The sequence below is a fragment of the Gorilla gorilla genome, chromosome 3 (genome assembly GCF_029281585.2).
Source record: "Gorilla gorilla gorilla isolate KB3781 chromosome 3, NHGRI_mGorGor1-v2.1_pri, whole genome shotgun sequence".
Taxonomy (NCBI): Eukaryota; Metazoa; Chordata; class Mammalia; order Primates; family Hominidae; genus Gorilla; species Gorilla gorilla.
In genome coordinates, this window is record NC_073227.2 from 41996731 (window position 1) to 42017995 (window position 21265).

The 21265-nt window shown below is 36.4% G+C and overlaps 1 long non-coding RNA gene across 1 annotated transcript in view; it reads right to left on the reverse strand.

Annotated features, from left to right (window-relative positions):
- LOC109026523 (uncharacterized) overlaps positions 1–21265 on the reverse strand; it is an 83807-nt gene that overhangs the window by 42990 nt on the left and 19552 nt on the right. Inside the window, exon 3 of the long non-coding RNA XR_002005521.3 lies at positions 10524–10639. This is a non-coding gene — a long non-coding RNA (uncharacterized lncRNA). The remainder of the gene's footprint in view (positions 1–10523; positions 10640–21265) is intronic.

Here is a 21265-nt window from a genome sequence, read left to right on the forward strand (position 1 = left end):
GAAGAGTTAAGGATGTCTTCAATGTTTTTGGCTTGATATTTATATATCTATATATAGATATAGAGATATAGACAGATGGATAGATAGATAGATAGATAGATAGATAGATAGATAGATAGATAGATAGATGGAGTTTTGCTCTTGTCGCCCAGGCTGGAGTGCAGCAGCACAATCTCTGCTTACTAAAACCTCTGCCTCCCGCATTCAAGCGATTCTCCTGCCTCAGCCTCCCGAGTAGTTGGGATTACAGGTGCCTGCCACCACATCTGGCTAATTTTTTGTATTTTTAGTACAGACAGAGTTTCATTAGATTGGCCAGGCTGGTCTCTAGCTCCTGACATCAGGTGATGCACCCGCCTCGGCCTCTCAAAGTTCAGGGATTACAGGCGTGAGCCACCGTGCCCAGCCTGGCTTGATATGTTAGGTTGGATGTTATACCATTATCTAATATTACAAATACAGAAGGGATGTCAAAGGAAGAGACTAGTTAGAAAGAGCTTAATTAACTACACTTTAAACAAGTTGAGCTTGACTGCTTTGAGGTGTATATGTAGAGCATTCCCAACAGAAAAAAGAAGTTGAACGTGAACTTGAAGATCAGAAGAGAAATGTAGACTGTCATCAGCAACTATTTCGAAGTTAAGATCGTGTATATGGATAAGATAGTAACAAGAATGCCTACCAGAAAAGCAAAAACAAACAAACAAACAAACAAAAATCAAATCAAGACAGAATGAAGAAAAAAATGCCAAGAATCTATATTGGGCAGATGCAGAAGAAAAACTCAGCCAAAATAACTGTGAAGAACAACTTAGAAAATTAGAGAACTATGTGAGTGATATTAAGGACCACAAAAGGGAAAAGTGTGCACATTAGAAAAATGGTTGAGGGTGTTAAATGCTACGGTGCTTTTCATTCTTGTCACTTGAAGAGTGATTCAAGGACTGGCATCAGCATCATCACCTCAGAACTCATCTAAGATGTAGAACCAGAGGCCCCACTCCTGAACTACTACTGAATTAGAAGCTTCATTTCTTTTAAACTTCTCCATGTCTACAGATCACCTAGGGATCTTGTTGAGATGTAGGCTCAGTAGGTCAGTGGAGACATCTAACATTCTTCATTTTTAACATATCCTTAGGAGAAGCCTCTCCTGCCAGTTCATGGGCCACATTTCAAGCATCAACCCTCAAGGTGGCAGGAGGCCACTAATAGCTGATAGTAAATTGGACAGTAGCTGCAGTTCAAAAATTCACCCTTTGTTTTTTCTTAAAACATTTTTGTTTTGTTTTGATATTTTTTGAAATATGCCATATATATTGTTAAATATTTGTTAAAGGCAAAAGGAGAAGGCACAATTTCAGAGTTTTTCTCTAGTCAGAAGAATTGAAAAGGACAGCTAATAATTAACTAAAACACATTTGAATATGCATATTCACATATGGTTTAGCAGGGGTTTGAGTGATTGCTACAATGACAGCCATATCACTAATAATCCAATTAAATGTTTTTCAGAATAAAGGCAACGTACTACTAGTTTTGTCATTGTGGTACATAATTATATACTTACTTCTCGTTATAATCATTATTTAGAAGAAGTACTCAACTTACAGTCTAAGAACTAATATTATTTGTAAAATTGCCATAGAAAAGATTGCACTTAATATATAAACTTGTGCTTATTTTGGAGACTATTCTCTAGAGAAGTGATACTTTAAATTTAATGTACATATAAACAATGTGGAGAGCTTGCCCAAATGAAGATTCAGATTTGGTGGGTCAAGGTGAGACCTGAGATTCTGCATTTCTGTATGCTCTCAGGAAACATTCAGCCCCAGCTTTCTCTATTTTCTTCTTCTGGATATATAACCCAGATGCTCTTTTTATACATTTTTGAATTTTCTTGATTTAAACATGGACTTCCTATATTGGCCTATTCTTCCTTTATCAAGATAATAATTCTTCACTCATGGGATTTACACTATACCTGGCTTCTTCTGAAAAGCCTCCCTTGATACCTATATCTCCTTTAATCAAAGTGTACTGCACAGGTAAGTAGTGTTGGCATCAACTAGAGACTTGTTAGAAATCTAAAATCTTGAGTACTACTTATGCTGTGACAGAAGCTGCATTTATTTCAAATTCAGGTGATTTTTAGACCCTATAAAGTTTGATCATCATGGCCTTAAATTATGGCCTGGGTCCTCTTCTTATATGCTATCATGTCACCCTATACTGTTACCCACTTTTCTAGTAAATTGAAAGTTTCATAAAAGCAGGGATAAAATCTGTTTCATATCAGCAACTATGCTTAGTGCCTAGCACGGTAGCACACACTTAACACATTTTTGTTGAATAAATGTTTGAGTAAATGAGCAGAAATAGAATAGTTTGAGCTTTAAAAACAATTGAAAGCTTCTTTTTTCTGGTATTTTACTTTTATTATTCATGAGACAAAATGTCATGTATAAACAAGGAGAAGCATATTTCTGATAAATTTAATTACATGTAATATATCAGTATCATGTTTTTGAATTACTGCATATTCTATATAGGCTTGCATTTTATTACATTCATGAAATATTAAGTCAAAAGAAAAGCAAAATTAAAATTTTAGAAAGATTGCATTTCTACTATGTATGTGCAGCTAAAATAATGCTTGTTCATTGTGTTGTGAGTTTGTCACTGCTGTGGATTTTAAATTTAAGGTGCAATTTAATTTTAAACTTCCGTTGCACTAACCATATATTGACAAGTCATATCTTTCTCTCTGTGCTTCATTTCACCCACTCATGTTTAAATTCTTGAAAAATGGAGTCTTGGATTTATTAATCTTCCACTCTTGTTACTTCCAGTCCTCTCACTGTAATCTCAACCCTCATTAGCTTTCATGGTCTATTAGAATCACTGCTTATCTACAGTCTCTGTATAGATTGTCACTCTGCTCCTGCAATCAGATTAAGTTTTATAAAGGAGCCAATGGATCGCCCTTTTTTCCTGCAAAATATTTTAAATAGATACCTGCAAGATATTTTAAATAGTAGAATAGTATACACAGACTATTCTACATGCCTTATTCTTGTTAATTTTTAGAAATATTCTTCATTTGGAAAATCATTAAAATTTGCACAGAAGACTGTTAATATCAGTTTCCTCACATGGAAGTAAATGAAAGAAGTGAAAGTAGGCCAAGATAATTAGTGTTTTTTTTTTTTTTGCATTGTTTCACTTGTTACAAGGGGAATGCATTACTTTTGTAATGAAATTATAAAGGTATTAAAATAACTTTGTTAAACCTCTTGACTATTCTGAGTTACCTATTGCCTTAATAATGCTACAAACAACCACTAAACCTCAGTAACACTATAATAATGAACTGTTATTGAGCTCGTGAGACTTTAACCCAGTGAATGAGCAAGTCGAGGGAGTTATTCTTGTCTTGCCCGGGCTACCTCACATGTTTTGGAATCAGCCATGGGTTGGCTAATTCAGGATCGACTCAGCTGAGATGATAAAAAGGGCTCATCTCTGATCCATGTCTTGCATTTCAGCAGAATAGTCCAAATTAGTCTGCTCTCCTAACAAAGTCTGAGGAGTAAGATTGCAAGCAGAAAAAGACAAGTCATTTTTCTTGCCTCTGCTTATTCATATTTCCTAACATCTTATTGGCCAGTGAAGTAAGAAGACTGAGCCAGAGTCAAGGAATGGGGCAGAACTTCTCATTCAGAGTTGCAAAGTTCCATGGCAAAGTGAGCCAATGCAGAAAAGAGAGATAAACTAACTTGTAATATTTAACTATGTTCTACATTGTCACTTCTTTGGTTGATCTATATAACTGACAAACATTTATTTACTTGTGAAGCAATTGACTCTAAATTGGTCATATATATGTATATATATGTGTATGTATGTACATATATATGTTATATATAAGTCATATATAATATGTCATATACGTGTCATATATATGTCATATATACACATATATATGTGTATATATGTATGTGTGTGTGTATATATATATATATATAAATCTGACTAGGGTAATGGAATAGCAAAGGGAGGAGCTGGTGAGGACAAGATTTTTCAGGGAGAGACATATGAAGGCACTCTATGGTAAAGGAGTAAGTAGAGTAAGGCAATATAAAGGTTTAGGGAAAGTGTCTTCCAGTCAGAGGGAAGAACTGTGTGAAGCCTCTGGGGTAGGGACAAACATGTTAGTATTTTCCAGTCTTAGCATGTCAGCCTGCCTATAGTGCAATAAGTGAGGAAGGCAGTGGGAGGAGAGGAGGCCAGAGGACTGTGGAGGTCACATCATCCAGGTGCTTGACCCCTGGGTGAAGAGTATGAACTTATCTGACGTGAGTTAAGAAGTCATTTGAACATTGAAAGTAAGCCAAATTCATTGCCTAATTTAAATTTTTATAACTCTAGGACTGCACAGAATTTATTTCTCTCCATATATATATATATATCATATATTTTACATAGGAGAAAACTTCATTTTACATACGAGAAGACTGAGGCAGAAATATGTTACAATAATTACTTTATTAGTACAGTTCTCACTGTCTATCTTGGATTAATAACTAATGTGATTATGTTGAAAATGCCAGACATAAGTTTTAAAATAGTAACTAAAATATATTTAATGATCCATAAAGAATACTATTATTGGATTGAATACAGGTTAGATAAAATTTTTACAATAATATATAGGACCATATATCTGGGAGTCAAAACACTACAACTCATGAATTCAGTGTTTGTTTAATCAAAATGGACTGAACATAAAGAGTTCACTGTGTATTACACTGCAGTTGACAAGACATACAAGATACTTTCAGAATTTTTATATGTGGACAGGTTTCCCCGGCAGAAATATAAACTAGGTGTTCTCTAAAGATAGTGACAAAGATTAAGTGATTTGACAGTGGAGGCAAAGGAAACATAAATTCTTTTGAAAGACTTGCAAATCTGATATTTTCTTTTCTTTGAGACGGAGAGAATGTTTTAAATAATCCAACTTCATGTGATAATAAAGAGGTAGAGGCATAAGTGGCAAAAAATAAATTATTATAATTGGGAAGAAAAGGTGGCCATGGAACATTCTACCTCCTATGAAAGACTATAAAATTTACAGATAGATTAAATTCTGGTAAATAATATGATCAACCTTTCCGCCTTTATGGAAGAAACTGAAACAATCCAGATTAGTTAACAAGATGCAATTCCTTCAGTCAGCACTAACGACTCTATGCTTCTGGCTCTATGCCAATCTTTACATTAGGAAAAATTGCCCACAGATGTTTTAGTAAATTTATAACCTTGCATAGACCTTGGACAGTAAATTCTTTATCTGATATTAAATATCATGATGTTTTTACTTTGACACTATATAACTAAGGCTTTATATCCTTGTAGCTCCATTTCTTCACTTTGAAATACAATGTGTATTTAAATTCTTAATAAACCATGAATTTGATAAGATCCTTTCACTCCTTATCATGTCTAGTCTAATGGGATGCAGCATGGCCTACACGATGCTGAGAATCAGGAACTACTTCCAAAACTTCATTTTTTTCAAACAAAACTTTCAGAGTTTTTTCTATATATAAACCCAACAGTTGTATTAAACCTAGTTGTTTAAAAGAAAAAGCATCTCGTCTCTCAGGTTCTGTTTACTCAGACTGGATTCAGCTCCATGGTCCTTCTGCTATGGACACTTCACTTGTAGTATCTTGTTGACAGCCAGTTGTTGGTAAAGCCAGCTACAGAATTTGCATGGCTGGTGTAGTAAAAATGCAGGCTAGCTGGATTAAAAATCATTGAAAATGTCTTGGCAGCAACAGCAGAACATTGAACCAGGTACAAGACTGATCTAAGTTCAGGACCCTTCTAAGCATGAGGCCTTTGTATGACTGCACACTCATGTGCCCCTAGAGCAGGCCCTGGGTGTTGGCAAGAGTGGGAGTCCTTGTTCGGTTGACTTGGATGATGGTAAAGCTGGACTTCACTCATTCTGGCTAAGAGTAGTCTTAGGGCATCTCCTTTCATATGACCTCTACACATGGTCTTTCCATGTGGTCTTTCCAGCAAAGTAAAAAGACTTATTAGATGGCAGCTCAGGGCTTTCAATAATAAACATACAAAGGGAGAGAAAGGAACATTACTCGGTTTCTGGAAAGCTAGTACCAGACTTGTCATAGTCACTATGTTCAGTAGGTTAATGCAGTCATAAGTCACCCTAAATTGGATCAAGGACATGTACACTGGGAGACGTGGCTTATTAGGGGTCATATCTAGGAGAGCAGCTGTCATGCTGCCCATTTACTAACTCAAGAATTAAGCCGTGATGTTTTTCAGGTCTATGTGCAAACATTACCTGCCTTGAAATGTAGTCCTTGGTCACCCTAAATAAAATGATCTTCCCATCGCCTCATGTTGACTTTATTATCATCTACTGTCCCACTAGAATATTTTCTCATGAGAGTAGGGAATTTGTCTTGTCTGCTGCTGCATACTCAGTGTTGAGAAGCATTCTTTACAAAAACTAGGTAATTAATATTTGTTAAATAAATGAATTAGTAAATCTTACATACCACAAGAGATATGTATATATGCATATCTATCTAGTATTAATCTATCAATCTATCTATTGTATAGCTCCCCTTTAAAAAAAAAATAGAAAGAATAATTTTGGTTTCAGGGCCAGGCCAGGTGGTACACGCCTGTAGTCTCACCCACTCAGCACACTGAGGTTGGAGGGTAGTTTGAGCCCACAAGTTCAAGGCTGCAGTGAGCTATGATCATACAGCTAACTGCAGCCTGGGTGACAGAGCAAGACCCTGTCTCTTTAATAATAATAATAATAATTTTCGTTTCATTAGAGTAGCTTTGCTGGTCTGGAGGGCAAGAATACATTCAAGAAAATTTTTCAATTTGGTGACTGAACATGATTTTGCATACCAGATAGGCCTGTGCAGTGGTTTATAGTCTGGGAGCTATATCAGTCATGTGTCATAAAGATAACTTTCTGATTCAGTTTATTATTATCCATATAAACAAGTTTCTCTTGCTTTTACATAACAATACTTTTCATTATATGCTGAAAAGTCTTGGTTTTTCTGTGTATTTCTTTGTAATTGTCATATGATTTTCTCTAAATGCAGGAAAGATACCAAGAAACAGAGTTAAAGAGAACAAGGGTGTTTGATGAGAAGAAGAGATGGGAGAAATTGACTGCATAACGATGGTTACTCAAAGCAATATATTTATATATTTGTATATATATGAGTGTTTGTGTTTGTGTGTCTTCCTATGTGTCTCTGTAATAAGCATACATTTACATATGTATTTGTGTGCGAATATGTGTGTGTGTATATATACTCACCAATTCACTTATACATACATATACACACACATATGTACTTTTCCTATTCTGCAGGCTAGTGGTTATGAACAAATAAGGGCTTATGAACAAATAAGTTTATTTATAAAAACATTAAAAATCAAGTTAAAGCAGAAGAGAGCATTGCCCTGCCTATACCCCAGAAAGAATGAATAAGTAGAAAAATTATAGAGAAAAGGCAAAGAGCTCACATGAGCACATCTATGTAGTTAGCCTATATGCATCTATCCTAAAAATATCTAGAGATACAACTGTGTCCCTGAACCCAGCATTACTCAGGGATATAAATTTCCTAAGAGTCAAAGCTTTATTGACATGTAGCATTTGGCTCTTTGCATTCACTTATTTGCTCGGTCAAACTCATAGGCTAATTCTTGAATAAATAAGCAAGAAGCTGTTTTCAGTTAGCCTGTACCAAGTTATCTACCATACTGTCTTTGAATGAAAGTAGTTTTGAATATTGTGATGCAGATCCTGAAACCGGTTGATATTTTTAAAATGACTTGAGTATAAATATTTCCTGAAGGATAACAGCAAGTAGTAATATCCTATTCATTATATTATATTCTAAATAAAATTTACATCAAAATATATAAAATTTCCCTTTCCCTCAAAAACTACTATTGTTTGAACTCTCCCAAATTCATCTAACACAAGCCCAAATCTTGTAACAAGATTAAATGTGGATGTATAAACATACAAATATATACATACTTACATATATCATGCATAAAAGCTATGTATACATTTGTATATGTCAGCAAGACTTTACTGTAATTCATAATTTTATATTAAAATTATAGTCCTTAATATTCCCTGATTTAAGTTTACTGATATCCATATTAGTCATCTTTCTCATAGCATATTTTGAAAGCTACATGTTCTATAATGAAGGACAATGCCAGGGCAAGACTGGGGTGAACACTTGAGTCTTATTAATCAAAGTTTAAGGAAGATGTGTTTTAAATTTATTTGAACACCCTTGAACTATTAATTCTGAGATATACAGAGGTATTTTCCAGACAGGAGTTTACTCTGTCACCCGGGCTGGAATGCAGTATCACGATCTTGGCTCACTGCAACCCAACCTCTGTCTTACTGGCTCAAATGATCCTCTCACTTCATAATTATTATTTTGAGATGGAGTCTTGCTCTGTCCCCCAGGCTGCAGTGCAGTGGCACCATCTCTGGTCACTGCAAATTCTGCCTCCCGGGTTCAAGCGATTCTTATGCCTCAGCCTCCCAACTAGCTGGGATTACCAACACGCACCACTATGCCCAGCTAATTTTTGTATTTTTAGTAGAGACTGGGTTTTGTCATGTTGGCCAGGTTGGTCTTGAACTCTTGGCCCCAAGTAATCTGTGTGCCTTAGCCTCCCAAAGTGCATGAGCCACTGTACCTGACCTTATAACGTATTCAAAAGTATCTGGGTACAGACCCGTTCCTCGAAATGAGAGTTATTTAGTTAATTTGGGGAAAAAAACCATATTTAAAATATACACTTTTTCAAAAGTTTCTATCTAAAATAAATGTGCATGCATGGTTCAGCTGATGGCAAATCCTGTGAGATTAAATACCTGAGGGGGAGTGGGGACTTTCCTTCCATGGATTTTTCCAGTATCCATATAAGAAACCCCTGAATGATCATGAGAAATCCTTACAAAATTTCACCTACCAGTTTTTAAGCTTCAATGAATTATCTTGCTTTTTCTGATATGAAGTTTTTTTTCTCATGGGATAAATGGATTTGAGATATTGTTGCTTTTATGGAAATTGTAGCCATTTTATCATGACATTCCAAGGCAGTATTTCTTACCTATTTATATTTATCTTTGGGTCTAAAGTTGTTTCCAAGTTTGTAAGTATTAGATAAGCATCTCTCCAGATTTAATCAATGAAATTCTAAATACAATATTAGAATGTACCTTACTGCATAGTTTTGATGTATTGCTTAAGAAACGAAAAGATATATACCCTGGTTTGGTTTAATATATCCCTTCAGAAGAATATTTGAGTTGGATAGAAACAGTTTTGACATGCACTTGAAGACTATAAATGCTGCAAATGACAGCTTTTAATCAGTGTGATAAATAGCAAAGGTCTGTAAATGGTATCAAATAATTTCTAAAAATGAAAACTAATTTTCCACTCCCACTGCTAGCAAATTTGTCAACTACAGTTTGATAGAACCAAAACATCTGCTCTTTGAAGCTGTGTAAACTCTCTCAGTAAAATGATGCATTATTTTGTTTTCAGATATACATTCATCTCTTTCCTAATTTAGTATGTTTATGAAGTACTAAGATAAGTTCCTGATTGAAAATTGTATGCAGTTAAATTAAAGACAGAAGTTTCGTTGCTTAAAGTTTTAGCTTTAGCTTTGCTCTCTATCTTCCTTTTGAATTTCTTTCTTATGGTGCTAAAGATGAACATGTATATTGCTCCCTTTTCCAATTATTTTATTTTTGAAGTTTAAGAAAGTTAATACATGTAAACAATATAAAATGTCATTAAAATTAATAAGTATTTAATAACTCAGATATGATTATCAAGGATTTCATTAATCATCAAAGTGTTTCTATCTTCTTCATTTAAAAATATATGCTTTTTTTCAACAAAATGAGAAGGAAACCCACTGACTTGAAGAAAATATTTGCAAAAGACACATAGGATAAAAAGCTGTTATACAAAATATACGAAGAACTCTTAAAACTCAACAACAAGATAACAAACAATCCCATTAAAAGGGGGCAAAAGACAAGCAGACAGCTTGCCAGAAAAGACATACAGTTAAAAGTAAGCATCTGAAAAGATGTTCAACACCTTATGTCTTTAGGGAATTTTAAATTAAAACAACATCGAGATTCTACTATACAGCAATTAGAATAATCAAAATTCAAAACACTGACAACATCAAATGCTGGTGAGGGTGTGGAGCAAGAGGAACTTTCATTCACTGCTGGAGGGACTACAAAATGATACAGCCACTTTGAAAGACACTTTGGCGTTTCTTACAAAACTAAAAATACTCTTACGATATGATAGAACAATAATGGTTCTTGATATTTACTCAAGTGAATTAAAAACTTATGTTCACATAAATACCTTTACCTGGATGCTTATAGCAGCTTTATTCCTAATTGCCAAAACTTTAAAGTAACTAGGATGCCCTTCTGTAGCAAGTAGATAAAGTGAGGTATATCCAGAAAATGAAATATTATTCGGCACTAAAAAAAAAAAAAGCTATTAAGCCACGACAGGACATGAAGTAGATATAAATGCATATTACTAAGTGGAAGAAGGTAATCATAAAAGACTACATACTATATGATCCAGCAATACAACATTCTAAAACAGGTAAAACTATGGAGGCAATAAAATGGTTGTTTGCCAGGGGTTAGGAGAGAGAGACAGATGAATGGACAGACATAGATAATTTTCAGAGAGTGATACTATTCTGTATGATACTGGAGTGGATATACACCATTATACATTTGTCAATACCCAAAAGATGTACAACAGCAAGAGTGAGCCCTAATGTAAACTATGAACTCTGGATGATGATTGTATGTCAATGTATATTCATAATTTGTAACAAATGTACCACTCTGGTGTGGAATATTGATGGAGGGGCATGTTGTGAGTCTGTAGAGAAAGGGGGTGTATGACAACACTGTGCACTTTCTGTTCAATTTTGCTGTGAACCTAAAATTGTTCTAAAAATAAAGTTCATTAATTAAAAAATGTGTTTCTCGATAACTAATTTTGGCATGCAGTTTTGGTCAGAGTTATGTTAAATACCTACTGTGGGTCAGATGCCATGTATATCCAAGATAAAACAGAACCAATAGGAGAGTAAAATTTATATATAACCTCATATAGATATAAAACCATACATAACCTTATATATATTATATAAATATATAGAGATAATTTTATTATAAGATATTTACACACATGGTATTTGAGGCTGAGATTTCCCATATTATGCTGTCTGCAAGCTGGAGACTCAAGAAAGCTAGTTGTGTGGTTCAAAGGCCTGAGAGCTGGAGAGCTAATGATATAGATGGCATAGATTCCAATCTGGCCAGAGAACCAGCAGTGCCAAGGGCAGGAGAAGATTGATGTTCCAGTTCATTCTGTCAGGCTGACGTAATTCAATCTTCCTCTACCTTTCTGTTTTATTCGTGTCTTCAATGGATTAGATAATGCCTGCCCACCTTGGTGAAGGCAGATATTCTTTATTTAGTCTACTGATTCAGATGCTAATCTCTTCCAGAAACACCCCCACAGATACACCAGTTATCCCTCACAGATCAACCAGTTATTCCTATGGCCTAGACATGTTGAAACATAAAATTAACAACCCATAGTATATTGTGAATGTAAAGATGAAAAAAAATTATCATATATCTAAAAGAACTTATTGTTTAGTAGGAAAGAAGAATGTCTGGATGGTATTTTAAATCTTATTACCCTGTGTGAATTCTAAGATAGTTTCCTAAGGAAAATGATTTGAGGACAGAAACGGAGATTATTTCAAAAGGAAAAACAATCTGAAAAATAAGCAAAACCAAGAACAGAGGCAAAAATATAAACATTGCTATCACTGGAATATACAGTGTCCTGTGTAATACAGTGGGACATCAATTAAAAATTATATTGGGCCAGTCCAGCATGGTCTTGCAAGCTAAACTTAGGAACTGGATTAGTGCATTTACTAGGTAATGGGTAAATATTAAGAAATTTTAAGTAACAGTACGATCTTTCACAATCTGTACCCTGACCCTTTATCTCTGTGACCTCAGCTTCTGTGATTTCTTTCCTCACTTTTTACATCCCAGCAATTCAGATGCTTTCAACATGTCTAGCACCACCTGCTTTGGGCCTTTGTTGAAATTTTGTTTTGTTTATTGTGGTTTCCCACTTAGAACAGTGCCTGGAAAATAACAGGCATTCAGTTTAAAAAATGTGTTTAATTAATGATTTTGCACATTTGTTAAACAAAATTCAGATATGTGTGCCTAATTGCCTATTTCAGTGGACATTTCTTCTATTCATTTCCGTGTTAACAATCTTCACTTGATTCACTAAATTGTAAGTTTCCTTAGCACAAAGATCTTATCTTGCTCACTGTTGAATCTTAAGCACATGAGATATAATAGCTTCTTAATATATAACGGATGAAAGGATGAAACTACAACTATCATTCCATTCTTTGTAAATCCCGTTTCCCTAGAATCTCTCTTATATGACCATGCCTTCCACTCAGTCATTCCGGTGTCTTTTTATTGACTCTTCTCCTGAGTGTCCTCCAGGTGCTGGAGCTTCTCAAGAACACATCCTAGGCTCCTTTCTATTCTACACGCTTTTCCTAAATATTTTTATTAAATTAATTCTATGGTGATCTGTCTCAGGATGTATTAAACGTGTTGACCAGTTTTTTTTTGTTTGTTTGTTGTTTTTGTTTTGAGACGGAGTCTCTCTCTGTCGCCCAGGCTGGAGTGCAGTGGTGCGATCTGGGCTCACTGCAAGCTCTGCCTCCCGGGTTCACGCCATTCTCTTGCCTCAGCCTCCCGAGTAGCTGCGACTACAGGCACCTGCTACCATACCCGCCTAATTTTTTGTATTTTTAGTAGAGATGGGGTTTCACCGTGTTAGCCAGGAAGGTCTTGATCTCCTGACCTCATCATCCGCCCGCCTTAGCCTCCCAAAGTGTTGGGATTACAGGCGTGAGCCACCGCGCCTGGCCTGTGTTGACCATTTTTTAAAAGCCATTAATTTTAATATATGAATAAATTTGTCCTATGATTTTAAGATATTTGATAAGATTTTTAGAGGATACATTGATATTAATGGCTACTAACTAGTTAATAGTAACTGTTAATATCAATAATTTTTCAGAAAATTACGTGAGATTTATTAGCAGATCTACGTCATGCCAAAATTAACCTGTTTTTGAGACTGCGCTTTGGGGTGCTTCATGATCTCTGTCGATAGTAGTAATAATAATAAATATTGCTAATTTATATGTTTTTTAAAACTTCTTAATCCAGCTTTGTGATATATTTCACCATTGTTCTATGGAGAAAATAGAGATGGCATTAATCACATTAGTCTCAAAGTAAGATTTAGAAAGCTTAGAGACATCTAGGATTTACTGAATTACTGCTTGTGCCAGGTGTTACGGTAAATGTCACCTATATGGTCCCTTATTTAAATCCTTCCCAGAAACCTGTGAGGTTTAAGTATGATTTCTATTTTGGAAATACAAAAGATGAAATATGAAAATTTAAAGTTACTCAAAGTCACAGAGCTAGAGATATAGATATGCCATATCCAGACACGTCTCATTCAAAATACAGTACTTTGTCTTACAAGAGTGTTTTTAAAACTGATGCCATAGTTGGAAGATTTCCTGAAGCACCAGGAGTCACTTCTGGGATCAGAGATAGCAGAGGTGGCTCAATCCTTGACCTTTGGTCTCAGCAAAATATGCTTTTCTTTTACGTGTTGTACATGCAGGAGTTCTATATTTTTAAAAATCCCATAGAATTTAAAACACCAACAGTGAACCTTAATTTAAACCATGAACTTCAGGTGATAATGATGTGTCAGCGCAGGTTAATCAATTATAACAAATGTATGTGGGGCAGGGGTATATGGGAAATCTTGCTACCTTTCACTAAGGTTTTGCTGTGAATCTTAAAAAAAAAAAGTTACCAACTTGTCATTTGACTCAACATGGATCCCCCTGAAATTTAGTGAAATCACTTAGTTGATACAACTCACAGAAACGGTAACTATAATATTTCATTAATTATAAGATATAATTTGACAATAATGTGAATATTATATATATATAGCCATATATGTATGTTACCATTTGATATTTGTATGCCAATTATAAGTAGTCTAAAATTTGTTCTAACTGGAGGGAGTGACAATATTAATGAACTTATTAAGCAGCTTAATATTTATATTAAAGCATGCTAGATATTCTATGCTTTCTTTAAGATTGTGAATAAGAAATTTTTTTCTCTTCTTGTCCCTGATTCTCTTAACCCACTTTTGATTTTCATCTTCAAAAACATTTTTTCATATTGAGAAATAATTTATTCAGTTCTTACATTAATTATTTCCCTCTTTTCTTTTTCAAACCAATTTTATCCGTATCTGCAGTTTCAAAATGAAATTTTGTTATCATAATGATAGCACCACTATCTAGAGCTTATTATGGTGGTGTTTTAGGTGCTAAGCATTTTACACATTTTATATATATTAAGTCCCTTAGTTCTCACAGTAACCTGAAAGTGTTACATGTAGAGAAACTGAGGCTAGTAAGATTATATAACTGTCTTAACATCACATATTCATTAAGAAGAATCAAGAACAAAAACTGGGCCATTTGTTCTTGACCACCACAGAAAACTGGTGCTCCACATGACAGGTGCTGTCCATATGATTTTGGCTTTCACTACAAAAACCCTCAGTGTTTATTAGTGGATAATTTACCTGATGCCTGAAATACAGACCAAAAAAGACCTGTCTGGGAGGTTGCAAAGCTGAGCACAGAGAGATGTGGCTGCTCCCTGGGTTAAATGAGAAACCCTATTCTCAGGAGGTTAATTATCACAAATTAGGAGCTTTCAATAGTTCAGAAACATCAGGGAAGAAATAGCAGATTAGTACTGATAAAATCTCATGGGCTCTGATGGGAAGCACTTTATATTGGCACTAATGAAAAAATCAGAAGCAACCATGCTTTGAGTGCTTAGAAATTTCAGGTTTCAGCATATTAAGAATTCAGTCAAATAAAACTTAAAAGAGCTTTAGGATTACAGCAATTGAGCAAAAGGATGACTCTTGAAGGTGGACTAAAACTTGAGGAAAATTTTTCTGCATTTTTTATGCATTTTCTGAGAAACATGTATTTACACCTGATTTAATAATTTTTTCTGTTTTGAAATTAAAGTTTGATTAGAGGAGAGTAAGCTCCATTTCAATAGCTAAAAATGTTTCATATGACCATGTCTTCTACCTTAGGTACTTTGTTCTGGTAAAATAAGAGAGTATGTTTAAATCCTGAGGTTCAGTGAAGCCTTTGCTACTTTCTTCCTATCAACCTTCTTCTCAACACAAACAAAAGCAAAACAACTAAACTTTCTCCACACACTACAGAAAATTATCAATGTTGGACCTTCATTTCTATAATATGAAGTTTTATTACAAGGATTTTTTCGGTGTCATGACCTTAAATGTAAAGCTTTACTCATTTTTGGATAATTTAAAATTTTGAATTTTGAATTTTTACTATGAATTATAGTGAAAAAAGTAATGTAAACACTACTAGAAATGGAGAAATGTTACTCTATTGGCACTAATCACTTTAAAATATTTTTTCTTTCTTACTTTAAAAAATGTATTGTGACTACTTTTAAATTATACAGTAGTACACGTTAATTATAGAGTATTCAGAATCTGTAGAATAAATAGTAGCATGTAGAGAACATATTCACAATCCAAACAAGATTTTGATTTTCAGAATCAACTTTAGTGATTTTTTTTCTAATTTCAATTTGTATTTTAGATTCAGGTGCTACATGTGCAATTTTGTTGCAATGGTATAGTGTGTGATGCTGAGATTGGTATTTCTATTGATCCTATCAAATAGTGAACATAGTACACAATAGGAAGTTTTTCAGGCTTTAACCCCTTCTCTCCCTCTCTCCTTTTTGAATCCTTAGTGTCTACTGTTTCCCTCTTCATGTCCATAGGTACCCAAGATTTAGCTCCCACTTATAAGCAAGAACGTGATATTTTATGTTTCTCCATTAATTCGCTTAGGATGATTGACTCCAGCTGAATCTACTTTGCTTCAGAGAATATGATTTCTTTCTTTTTGCATGTCTGTATAGTATTCCATGGTATATATGTATCACATTTTCTTTACCCAATCCACCAATGATGGGCAAATACATTAATTCTTTGTCTTTGCAATTATGAATAGTGCTGTGAAGACCATACGAGGGCATGTGTCTTTTTGACAGAATGATTTAGTTTCCTTTAGGTATATACCCAGTGACAGGATTGCTGGGTTGAATGATAGTTCTATTTTGAGTTATTTGTGAAATCTCCAAACTGCTTTCCACAGTGGCTGTACTGATTTACATTCCCATCAACAGGGCATAAGCATCCTCTTTCTCTGCAGCCTCGCCAACAACTGCTCAAATTTTTTATTTTTTACTTTTTAATAATGGCCATTCTGACTGCTGTGAGATGCTATATCATTGTGGTTTTGATTAGCATTTTTCTGATGATTAGTGATACTGCATCTTTTTTTCTTATATTTGTTAGCTGCTTGTACGTCCTCTTCTGAGAAGTCTGTCCATCTGTCCCTCTCTTTTGTCCATTTTTTAATTTGGTTATCTTTTATATTCTTATTGATTTGTTTAAGTTCCTTATAGATTCTTGTAGATTCTGGATATTAGATCTCTGTCAGATGCATAGTTTGTAAAGATTTTCTCTCTGTTTGTTCACTCTGTTGATAGATTATTTTGCTGTGCAGAAGCTCTTTAGTTTAGTTAGGTGCCATGTGTCAATTTTTGTTTTTGTTGCAATTGCTTTTGAGAAACTAGTTATAAATTATTTCCCAAGGCCAATGTCCAGAAGGAATTTTCCTAGGTTTTCTTTGAGGATTTTTATTTTTTATTTAATTAATTAATTAATTAATTTATTTATTTATTTGAGATGGAGTCTTTCTCTGTCACCCAGGCTGGAGTGCAGTGGCACGAACTCAGCTCACTGCAACCTCTGCCTGCCGGGTTCTAGCGATTCTCCTGCCTCAGCCTCCCGAGTAGCTGGGATTACATGTGCTCGCCACCATACCCAGCTAATTTTTGTATTTTTAGAGAGGTGGGCTTTCACCATGTTGGCCAGGCTGGTCTCGAACTCCTGACTTCAGGTGATCTGCCCGCCTTGGCCTCCCAAAGTGCTGGGATTGAGGATTTTTATAGATTAAGGTTTTACATTTAAGTTTATAGCCAGTGAAGAGAGATAGGTTTCTGCCATGGGTTTCATAGGCTTTGCTTGCGGAAGCAATTTTTGGTGTAATTCCGGCTGCATTCCAGTAGGTGGTGATTAACAGTAAGAGAAAGCAAATAGGCTCCTAGTCGTGCACCCCTTTTGTATTTCAGTACAGACACAGCAGGGCTTTGCGGAGGGGAGGCAGTTGGGCAAAAGATGACTCTCTCTCCAAGTTCATTACCTGTCCTTCGTGGAGTCCCCTTCAACTACTAGCTCTGTGCCAGCATTTTCTTTGCCCCAAGGGAGGCTTTGGCAGCTTGCACTCCCTCCTCCCCTCGGAGCACTTGGAGCTGAGGGTTAGGTCATAGGAGACCCACAACTCCCTGGGGCCTGCTGGTCTCCTGTGCTTGTTAGAGTAAGAGCGAACTGTGAGATATGTTTGCAGGTGGTTTGGTGAGGCAGTGGGTCAAGGATGGAGGATCCCAGGGCAGCGCAGTGGGACTGTGGATGTGCAACAGGTATGGCACCCACAGCCCTGGGTTTTCATCCAGGCAGACAGCTGTGGGCCTGCCCAGCTTGTGCTCCCACAGTCCAGTGGGTCTCCTTTGGCATGCACCCTAGGAGCAGGCCCGACTGGCTAGGCTGGTCCCAAGCCTTCTGCATTCAGATCACTGGGCCAGTCGAGGCGTTCTGGGTCATGGGGCTCCCTGGGAAAGAAGCTGAGGCTGGCTATCAGGCCACACCCTTCCCAGACTTGTCTTGGAAAGGGAGGAATGCCCAGCTCCCCTGTTGGCACACAAACTCGCGCTGTACTCTTCACTGTTCTGAGAGTGGGACTCATCTCCTGGTCATGTTCAAGCTACAGATCTCAACTGGATATCTCTGGGCCATGTACTTGAATCTTAGGGAGTTGAGACCAGGCCTATGGATTTGTTCTCTGGCCCTTCAAGGTCGAGCACTGGCTGTGCTGAGGGACAAACTACTCCCACACTGCTAAGAAGACACACATGGGGCAGTGAAGGCTGTGCTGTGGGCACCATCCTGTAGGAGTCAAAAGGCAGGTTGTCTTGGGAGGGACCAGCAGGCAAGGGGGCATGTGGATCAGATATGCTTGAGTCCCATAGCAATGGCAGCCCCGTTCCCTCCAAGCCCAGCAGACAAAAGGAGCTTCAACCACTCAGTCCAAAATGGAGAAGCTTGGGGAATGGGCATCTATGCTTGTGTTTTGCCACAGCTGTACTGCACAGCAAAACCTTCTGGGCTCCATGAAGGTTCAAGCTGCACATCTACCTGCTTTCCAGGCAGCGCCCCCCTCCAAGTTCAAAGGTCTATGGGGGTTGTGGGAGCTTATCCTATAGCTAGGATACCAGAGGTCCGTGGTGGTACTATTACCCCAGGTTTTCTCACTCACTCCTTCATTGGGCTCAGGAACTGGGGGGCAATCCTAGTGGCCCTGTGACTCCAAGCAGGCTTCCCAGCTTATTCTCTCTTCAACCCCAGCATCTGTGTCGCCTCTATCGGCTTTCAGTGTTTTCTCTCAAAAGGTCTGTTGGAGGTGTGATGGTTTATTTGGTATTTTGGTTCCTCTTGGTGGAAGAGGTGTTTTCTGGCTATGTCTGGTTGACCATCTTGCCTGGTTTCCTCAAGATTATTTCTTTTATTAAAAAACTGGTATATTTTTATGTAGTTTTTTTCTCTCTTTATAATTGTATTTATATGGTTTATAAAATGTTTTAACCCTCTATTTTTTTAAAGCACTGTAATAAAAGCATTTCATGTTCTTTTTTTTTTTTTGAGACGGAGTCTCGCTCTGTCGCCCAGGCTGGAGTGCAGTGGCGCGATCTCGGCTCACTGCAAGCTCCGCCTCCTGGGTTCACGCCATTCTCCTGCCTCAGCCTCCCGAGTAGCTGGGACTAAAGGCACCCGCCACCATGCCCGGCTAATTTTTAGTATTTTTAGTACAGACGGGGTTTCACCGTGTTAGCCAGGATGGTCTCGATCTCCTGACCTCGTGATCCGCCCGCCTCGGCCTCCCAAAGTGCTGGGATTACAAAAACTATTATTTTTTAAAACTCAGAAAACTGAGGTTCAAGGAAAATACTTAATTGGCTGAAGTCACAGGATATAATGACCAATACTTCCATTATGGTCCTTATAATCTAAAATGCTTAAAATCTTCCAGTATACTTCCAATGAGTCAGTATACTGACTTCTTATCATATATACTAGGTGATACATGAATGCTCTATTGTTAGATATCTGATTGCTTCCAATCCTTCACTAAAGATGTTATGAAAGCAACTGCAACAAAAGCAGATTTGACAAATGGGATCTAATTAACTAAAGAGTTTCTGCACAGCAAAAGAAAACTATCATCAGAGTGAACAGACTACCTACAGAACGAGAACATTTTTGTAATCTATCTATCTGACAAAGGCCTAATATCTGGTCTACAGGGAACTTAAACAAATTTACAAGAAAACAACCCCATTAAAATGTTGGCAAAGGAGATGAAGAGACACTTCTCAAAAGAAGCTCAACATTACTGATCATTAGAGAAATGCAAATCAAAACCACAATGAGATAACGTGTCACCCCAGAAAGGATGGCAAATATTAAACAGTCCAAAAACAACAGATGCTGTCACGGCTGTGGCGAGAAAGGAATGCTTTTATACTTTTGGTGGGAGTGTAAACCAATTCAACCATTGTGGAAGACAGGGAGTCAATTCTTCAAAGATCTAGAGGCAGAAATACGATTTCACCCAGCAATCCCATTACTGGGTATATACTGAAAGGAATATAAATCATTATATTATAAATAAACATGCACATGTATGTTCATTGCAACACTATTCACAATAGCAAAAACATGGAACCAACCCAAATGCACATCAATGATAGACTGGATAAAGAAAATGTGATACATACACACCATGGAATATTATGCAGCTATAAAAGGAATTAGATAGTCCTTTGCAGTGACATGGATGGAGCTGGAAGCTGTTATCCTCAGCAAACTAATGCAGGAATAGAAAACCAAACACCACATGTTCTTTATAAGTGGGAGCTGAATGATGAGAACACATGGGGGAACAATACACACTGGGGCCTGTTGAGGGGATGGGGCCCAAGAAGGGGAGGGAGAACATCAGGAAGAATAGTTAATGGATGTTGGGCTTAATACCTAAGTGATGGATTGATCTGTGCAGCAAACCACCATAGCACACATTTACCCATGAATGTAACAAACCTGCATATTCTGAACATGTACCCCAGAACTTAAAAGCTGAAGAAAAAAATAAAATAAAACAAAAGTATAAGAGAAAAAATAACAAAAGAAGAAATAAAAGAGAAAAGAAAGATGTTACCAATCTCTTTCTAAAATTTTCTATTTTTATTATTTTCCGTATAATAAATGCATAGAATTAGAATTAAAGTAAATTATACTGAATTTGTATGGTTCTTGCATTTAGATTTCTAACATACTTTCTGGAAAGTAGCATCCAAATAACACTCTAAGTCACAACATTCATGAGGAACCATTTCATAGAGATAAACTGCTAGTTGTTCTCCAGAAGTCCTCACTGCCTTCTTCAATAGTGATTAAAGATTTACATGGCACATTGTTGACCAGCTAACATGTTAATTTCCCAGCTTCTCTTGAAGGCAGGAGTGACCATATGGCAAGAATCTGGCTAATGAGTTACAGGCACAGGTAATACTTGCAATCTGGGGTCCAAGCTTTTGAAAAAAGAAAAAAGCATACATTTCTTCTTTCCTCAGTCGAAAGTTGGAATGATAAAGTAACAGTGAGTCATCACTGAT